The following is an 8589-nucleotide window of genomic DNA, read 5'->3' on the forward strand; positions in this document are numbered from 1 at the left end:
TTTCTACACTTTCTTTTAATAATCTGTCGCATAAAACGTACTTTTTAACAACCAAAAAATAAAAAAAAAATAAAATGAAAATCACATTTTTTATCACAAACATATAACGTACATGACTCGCGTTCATTTTTACAATAGGCAAACATGGAGTATACACAAAAACGAAATCTATCTATGAACGCCTCGTTAAAAAATGTAAGTGCTTTGGCAACTTTGAAGAGAAGAATTCAAGAGAAAGCATATTTTTACTTTGAATAGGTATTTTCACGTTTTAACAGACACTATTACAAAGTGAGATTTTTGGTGAAAAATGTCGTTAAATTAACATGAAAATAAATTTATACATGGATTAAACAAAAAGGAAAACCATTAAATTTTTGCATACAAAATCGACTGAAGGCAAACCTGCTTTCATTTTCTTATATACTATGGTGAGAAAACAAAGTGAAACATTTTCTCCCATTAGTCTGTTATTATATAATTTATTACCCTACAAAAATGTAGGGTTTAAGGAAAAATAAGTCTATAGACTCCTTATTGTTCTTGACCACGGAAATCTTTAGGAAAAGGCGAAAGATTTATTCGCTAAAAATGACCAGGAACAAGAGTGGCCTTCATTTTGAGGGGCCCCAAGTTAGCTTGACAGCGTCGTTCAACAGGCGCGATCCTGAAATGTCATTTTGTCGAATTAATTAATTCAATTTTACAGATGTATATGATACTGCTTGATTACCAAATTATTCTATCTATTATAATTCTGCATAGTAGAGAGTATTTTAGAAAAAAATGAGATTATTTAAAAAAAAAAATCACATTTATCTCCCTGGCAGCCCCAGTTAATAAAGTTATCTTCCCCTGTATAATTCTAGGGGGTTCAGTAGGGTTGGAGCGTATAAAACAAGAAGAGACGTACTGATTTATATCGGCTACTTTTTCTACACTTTCTTTTAATAATCTGTCGCATAAAACGTACTTTTTAACAACCAAAAAATAAAAAAAAAATAAAATGAAAATCACATTTTTTATCACAAACATATAACGTACATGACTCGCGTTCATTTTTACAATAGGCAAACATGGAGTATACACAAAAACGAAATCTATCTATGAACGCCTCGTTAAAAAATGTAAGTGCTTTGGCAACTTTGAAGAGAAGAATTCAAGAGAAAGCATATTTTTACTTTGAATAGGTATTTTCACGTTTTAACAGACACTATTACAAAGTGAGATTTTTGGTGAAAAATGTCGTTAAATTAACATGAAAATAAATTTATACATGGATTAAACAAAAAGGAAAACCATTAAATTTTTGCATACAAAATCGACTGAAGGCAAACCTGCTTTCATTTTCTTATATACTATGGTGAGAAAACAAAGTGAAACATTTTCTCCCATTAGTCTGTTATTATATAATTTATTACCCTACAAAAATGTAGGGTTTAAGGAAAAATAAGTCTATAGACTCCTTATTGTTCTTGACCACGGAAATCTTTAGGAAAAGGCGAAAGATTTATTCGCTAAAAATGACCAGGAACAAGAGTGGCCTTCATTTTGAGGGGCCCCAAGTTAGCTTGACAGCGTCGTTCAACAGGCGCGATCCTGAAATGTCATTTTGTCGAATTAATTAATTCAATTTTACAGATGTATATGATACTGCTTGATTACCAAATTATTCTATCTATTATAATTCTGCATAGTAGAGAGTATTTTAGAAAAAAATGAGATTATTTAAAAAAAAAAAATCACATTTATCTCCCTGGCAGCCCCAGTTAATAAAGTTATCTTCCCCTGTATAATTCTAGGGGGTTCAGTAGGGTTGGAGCGTATAAAACAAGAAGAGACGTACTGATTTATATCGGCTACTTTTTCTACACTTTCTTTTAATAATCTGTCGCATAAAACGTACTTTTTAACAACCAAAAAATAAAAAAAAAATAAAATGAAAATCACATTTTTTTATCACAAACATATAACGTACATGACTCGCGTTCATTTTTACAATAGGCAAACATGGAGTATACACAAAAACGAAATCTATCTATGAACGCCTCGTTAAAAAATGTAAGTGCTTTGGCAACTTTGAAGAGAAGAATTCAAGAGAAAGCATATTTTTACTTTGAATAGGTATTTTCACGTTTTAACAGACACTATTACAAAGTGAGATTTTTGGTGAAAAATGTCGTTAAATTAACATGAAAATAAATTTATACATGGATTAAACAAAAAGGAAAACCATTAAATTTTTGCATACAAAATCGACTGAAGGCAAACCTGCTTTCATTTTCTTATATACTATGGTGAGAAAACAAAGTGAAACATTTTCTCCCATTAGTCTGTTATTATATAATTTATTACCCTACAAAAATGTAGGGTTTAAGGAAAAATAAGTCTATAGACTCCTTATTGTTCTTGACCACGGAAATCTTTAGGAAAAGGCGAAAGATTTATTCGCTAAAAATGACCAGGAACAAGAGTGGCCTTCATTTTGAGGGGCCCCAAGTTAGCTTGACAGCGTCGTTCAACAGGCGCGATCCTGAAATGTCATTTTGTCGAATTAATTAATTCAATTTTACAGATGTATATGATACTGCTTGATTACCAAATTATTCTATCTATTATAATTCTGCATAGTAGAGAGTATTTTAGAAAAAAATGAGATTATTTAAAAAAAAATCACATTTATCTCCCTGGCAGCCCCAGTTAATAAAGTTATCTTCCCCTGTATAATTCTAGGGGGTTCAGTAGGGTTGGAGCGTATAAAACAAGAAGAGACGTACTGATTTATATCGGCTACTTTTTCTACACTTTCTTTTAATAATCTATCACCTGTCGCATAAAACGTACTTTTACTTACCTTAGGGTAACACAACGAACTTTTTGGTCATCATATTTGTAACCATCGTTATAAATTTTAACCAATCGGATATGACAATCGTTTTATAAAATGACTAATCCGTCGCTTTGGTTGTTGCGTCATATTGTTCTGAGAATTTCCCAAGCATACGTTCATATATTCGCACGCTTTTTTGTTAATTTTTGACTGTAGTTTATTATTCAACTTTTTCCTTTTGGATTAATTTATTGTCCAACAAGATTTTTTTCTTCAGTTGAGCCGAAATGAGCATATATTATACCGGACTCTCAAGCACGAATTTTCATGAACCCACCTACTTGCAGTCAAAATTGACGCGAATCCAAAATATAACCAAACTTCGTGGTTATCAACCAACCAGCAAGATTAAATATAATATTTAATGGGCTACATTATTGTTTGTGTTGATTTCTAAACAAATATTTTGCCTAATGTGAGGAAAATTTATTTCAACAATGATGCTGAATCTGAAAACCATTTCTAAAGAAAAGGCACATGGAATGGATTTATCTACTGAAGTAGAAAATTATTTCAATAGATTTTTGGTAATTGTGGTCTCGTCGACCAACACAAAACTCTTAAACAAAAAAAAAAAAAAACTCGTTATCTTGGGCTGTTATTAAACGAATCATACATTTAAATTTGGAACGGCATTTTTTTCTTTTTACAATACTGAAAAGAGACTTTTCCGCAGGTGTCCTGTCTCTATATAACGCGGCGGTCATATTTGGCCATATTTGTAAAATGTTTCTTGGAGAAAGTAAATTGTAAGCTTAATGTTTTGATTTCTATTCTCGGTGGCGCACGAGTCATTTTATTTTATGGTACTCCTGCAGAGTACTGAAATAATGTTATTTAAAAAGCCATTCTTAACATAGAGAGGGGAGGGTGTTTTGTACATATTCTGTACTTTACCCTTACAAGTGAATATAACTTTAATTAAATGGGGAAATACGATTTAAAAAAAAATAGCGCCGAGCACTCTCTGCATTAGCACCTATTTTTTTTAAAATCATTACTATATATGTGGTTCGATATAACAACGATAAATAAGCTATCTGCATTGATATAAATATCATTTAAACGTATTTTACGACTGCGCAATACCGGGCGACCTGTTGTGTGTGTATATATATGATCGCTTATGAATAACTTACCACTTTAACACTTTATCGTTTTTAATTGCGGTAAAATGCAAATATCCAAAAAAGTTATGCTGAATTGAAAGAAAAAATAACCTAGTTTCTGTCTAAAACGACTTCCGGTCTAAGGAAAAAAAGATGAAATATAGTATCGGAACCGATATGACGTTTGGATTTTAGGGGGACAAGACATCCATACTTTACATTTTCTCTTGTTTCCTCAATTTTGCTTTTCTTTCCATCTATCGAAGCCGTCACCCAGCAGAACCTATTCAGTTTCCTTTAAAATGACGACCTTTACAAATCTGCGGGTATGCTGAAAACGAATATCTTAACTTTTTGTAAATAAGTAGATTTCTCGATATTATGTAATTCTTTGTTATATGTAGTGACTGTTATTGTATGTGTGCATATATATTTATTAAAGTTAACTATCCACTATCTTAAATTCCAACCGTTGTTTGGAAAAAACATGTGCGTTGCATTAATAGGTGAAAAAATGCGGAAAAGTATCTTTTTTTTTCTTTTTTATTTTGAAGTATCGTGAAGACGAGTTTCCTGCTCCAATTTTAAATGCGATATTCGTTTAGAGTAGACCCGAAAACCAATAGTAAACAAGTTTTTAAGGTAGGTTTTGTGTTGGTCTACCAGGCTACAATTACCAGATTTTGTTTAGTGAATTAATATGGGGAACGTAGGAGATCGGTTGTTGAGCTCCCCGACGTCATATCTGAGGCATTTTTTTCTTTATTTTTGAAAATCGGTGGAAACTCATCTTTATAAGTACATAATTGTAACGTTTGAACTTATCTGCAATGAATCAAACTATATAGAAGCTGAAAATTATCCAGTTAATTACAGGTTAATGACCCGTTTGGCTTTGCTATTAGCATAAACAATCCGACTCGATCAAACTAGAATAGGTTAATGTTAGATTTAATTTCTCCCTAGCTTCATTTTTTTCTCTTTTTGAAAGTGTAAGCCTCCGTTCAATCTCAAAAGACTATAGATACCCCATGTATGGAGGAGCTGCACGGGTAATTGTAAAGTAAGCGTTGCGTAATCCACACTCACACTTCTCCTGAATCGGCACTGCTTGGATCCAGTGGCAGAGTAGTCCTGGACGACTGGAAACAATGCCGAGATAAACTGAGAGCACATACAACACCTGCAAGTCCTAAATGGTCACCTATTTTAGTACTGACCAAGTTCAACATTGCGTCACTTCGGTGATTATATATACATATATATATATATATATATATATATATATACAAAAAAAAACGGGCAGGTGAAATTATTAAAATTTCCTTAAGGCCTTATCGTCTGACCCTCTAAGAGGAAACGTCAGAATGATAAATTAAAAACTAAGAAACGAATGAGGAAAGAAGGGAATTTGGTTTCAGTTGGAAGACCAGTGAGAGAAAAAAAAATCTCACTGTTCAGGTGGTTTTAAATCAATAAATATCTCCAACTGATGTTTCAAAATCTTTTGTCTACACAGGCTAGGTCGAGAGTTATTAATGACTAACGCCTCAATAATATTGAGATGATAGTCCGACCTCGCACTGTATAAAACAGAAAACCACACATCGGAATATTGATCAGAACACCTATTTATACTCATCAGGTGATTACCAATGGCGGACTCATGAGCTTGGAAGTGCCCGCATGTTCTCGAAACTTGGTGTAGTCGAATATCCCGAGGGATATGTTGGGATATTCTCATTTCTAATCTTTGGGATGTTTTGCCAACGTAGTCAGCTCCACACTGACAAACAAATTTATAAGCAACAGAATTCTTTTGAATGGTTGGCAAAACATCTTTACGAAAAGAAGAGAAAAAGGTTCGAGTTGTGTAAACTACTCTAAGCATAGTAGCTGGAAAACAACGTTGAGTAGCAGAAGAAATCCTTTTAACAATATGAAGGCCAACAGGACCTAACCATGGTAATTTTAAATAAATGGGACAACGTGATGGACCAAGACAAAAGATTTTGAAACATCAGTTGGAGATATTTATTGATTTAAAACCACCTGAACAGTGAGATTTTTTTTTCTCACTGGTCTTCCAACTGAAACCAAATTCCCTTCTTTCCTCATTCGTTTCTTAGTTTTTAATTTATCATTCTGACGTTTCCTCTTAGAGGGTCAGACGATAAGGCCTTAAGGAAATGTTAATAATTTCACCTGCCCGTTTTTTTTGCTTTTTTGGTATTTAAATTAAATTATGTTTCCTCTGAAATTTCTTCCATTTTGCTGTACCAAGAATTTACTTTATATATATATATATATATATATATATATATATATATATATATATAAAGATTGTACAGTTAAACAAACCAGACAGGTGCATAATTGATGTTAATAAACATCAATATTAAAATTATTTTTTTTTCACATTTTCGGATAGTAAATTCTAGCGATTTAACCGAGAAGTCAAAACATTCAAGTGTACAATTTATAAATGGTGCCATAACTAACAAGTTACTTTTGTATCTATCTGACTCATCATTTTTACAAGTAGTTTTAAATGTTTTCTAAATCTCAAATATTCGGGTTTGACAACAATATGGCGGCAGGTTTGTTTCGTATGAAAAAGTCTGTAAGCCGCCATTTTGTTTGCAAAATCGTAATATCGTAATAATCGAATGTTTCAGATAAAAAAATTAAAAACTACTTTTAAATAAAAAAAAACAGGTTAATTGTATTGGCTATGGTAACATTTATTTATTGTATATATTCTTTTTTTAACTTATGTTTGTTGGCCTCTCTGCTTAATCTCCATTACTCTACGGGAGATAGATTTATTTTTTCGTGTCATGGAGGAGGGAACTCCAGGCACGTCCGCAGAGGTTGTAAGTGAGGCTGGATTAAGATTTAAATTCCGATAACAGTGTGAACGTTGGAAAAACGAATGGGTGAAAGAATAGGCCATCCACTGTTTGAATAGCACACGATATTAAGAATTTAAGATTTAACGGTCGAAAAGATCAATGGAGAGCAAACTTGATTTTAATAAGAAAAAACTGTATTTCCTTAAGTATATTTTACTATTTTAAAAAAGTAATAAAAATGTTCATTAACATCAATTTTGCATTCGTCTGCTTTTTAAAACAGTTAAATTCTTAATATCGAGGGGTTTTCAAACAGTGGGTTTCCTATTTTCTATATAAGTCATGTTATTCCATTTGACATGCCCATTCTTTGTGAGTTCGATTCAATTATATATATATATATATATATATATATATATATATATATCAGATTTGGTGATATCTTAATTTTATCGTTATTTATTATTACTAATGGGACCTGTGGAAACTCTACAGCGGTAGGTTTCATATGTAATACATTGTTGGTGGCCATTCTGTGGACGTTCAGCGTAAATGGATACCCCGCAATATCATTGTAGCCCTTTTGTTAAAACTGTTAAAGTATTTATTCAAGTAACTTAATGTAGTGTCAGAATATATCTGGTTATTAGGGGTGATCTCCAATATCCTTATAGGTGACTGTGACATGTTTCCATTGTATGGGCGCCCAACGCTAATGACAACCTCACGATAACCATTATACCATCTTAAGACAGAATGGATACTACCGTTGAATCCTAATAAAGAAAGTATACTTTAGTTTCACGTAGTGTCCAAAAGAAATATCAAATTATTTGTTTCACATTGCGTCTTCAGTAATCGGGAGATCCTACTTATTAAAAAGAACGATGGAACGTAATACTACGAACATTAAATCAGTATATAGATACGCTAATCTAATGTTCGTAGTATGTTATCACCAACTATCCGTCTTTTTAATAAATGAGATCTGTCGAACGAATAATTGAAGTGTGACGCACGTACGTACTAACATTAAACGTACTACGGTATTAATGTATAGATTTGTCTGACTTTTTTAGTGAACCGTATTATTGATTATTTACACCGGTCATGGCAACAGCAAGCAATGTGTTAGTGAAGGAGGTTAGACACAACTGATCAATCCCTGGAACCTTCGGCGGAAAAGCGTATGTAGTAAACCGCCCTCTGTAAAGATTAACGTCGATGAATTTAAATAAAATTAGAAAAGATAAAAACTGCTCGAATTCACTACAGAAACGAGAATTATAATTCTGACATGATCTTGCTAAACGCACAATTTTAATGTTTGCTATAGACAGGAAAAAATCTCTGTAGATCCAAAACAGACCAACTAGAGGTATACGACTTGTACGACTAATTAAATGATCAGGTTACAATATTTTAGTGAATAGGATTGCATCATACGCAAAATAAAAAAAAATCTTAACTCTGCGTGTGGAGTACATGGATAGATGACGAACAATGTTGTCGGTTTTAAAAAATGTCTGGCGTTGTGCTAGTCTATTATATTGGTGCATTAATTTGTAACTTTTACAATTTGTGCATGTTTTTTTCATAAGGTTAACTTGGGCAGCTGATATAAACGCCGGAATATACAGAGCGTCGACTAAATTTTGTGACCCTAGGAAACAAAAGTAACGTTTATCGGATAATGTAATAGAAAAGAATGGAAAACATTAAAATTAAATATAAA

At 32.4% G+C, this 8589-nt stretch overlaps 3 non-coding genes across 3 annotated transcripts; all 3 read right to left on the bottom strand.

Moving 5' to 3' along the window:
• Positions 1 to 487: 487 nt before the first annotated feature.
• Positions 488 to 611, bottom strand: LOC145275007 (U5 spliceosomal RNA). The gene has a single exon (XR_013867033.1). It is a non-coding gene; the product is annotated as a U5 spliceosomal RNA (small nuclear RNA).
• An 808-nt stretch (positions 612 to 1419) lies between these two features.
• Positions 1420 to 1543, bottom strand: LOC145275008 (U5 spliceosomal RNA). The gene has a single exon (XR_013867034.1). It is a non-coding gene; the product is annotated as a U5 spliceosomal RNA (small nuclear RNA).
• An 810-nt stretch (positions 1544 to 2353) lies between these two features.
• On the bottom strand, positions 2354 to 2477 carry LOC145275009 (U5 spliceosomal RNA). The gene has a single exon (XR_013867035.1). It is a non-coding gene; the product is annotated as a U5 spliceosomal RNA (small nuclear RNA).
• Positions 2478 to 8589: the final 6112 nt, after the last annotated feature.

Source organism: Euprymna scolopes, unplaced genomic scaffold, assembly GCF_053919585.1.
Source record: "Euprymna scolopes isolate OS-2025 unplaced genomic scaffold, ASM5391958v1 sca529, whole genome shotgun sequence".
In the NCBI taxonomy this organism is placed as follows: domain Eukaryota; kingdom Metazoa; phylum Mollusca; class Cephalopoda; order Sepiida; family Sepiolidae; genus Euprymna; species Euprymna scolopes.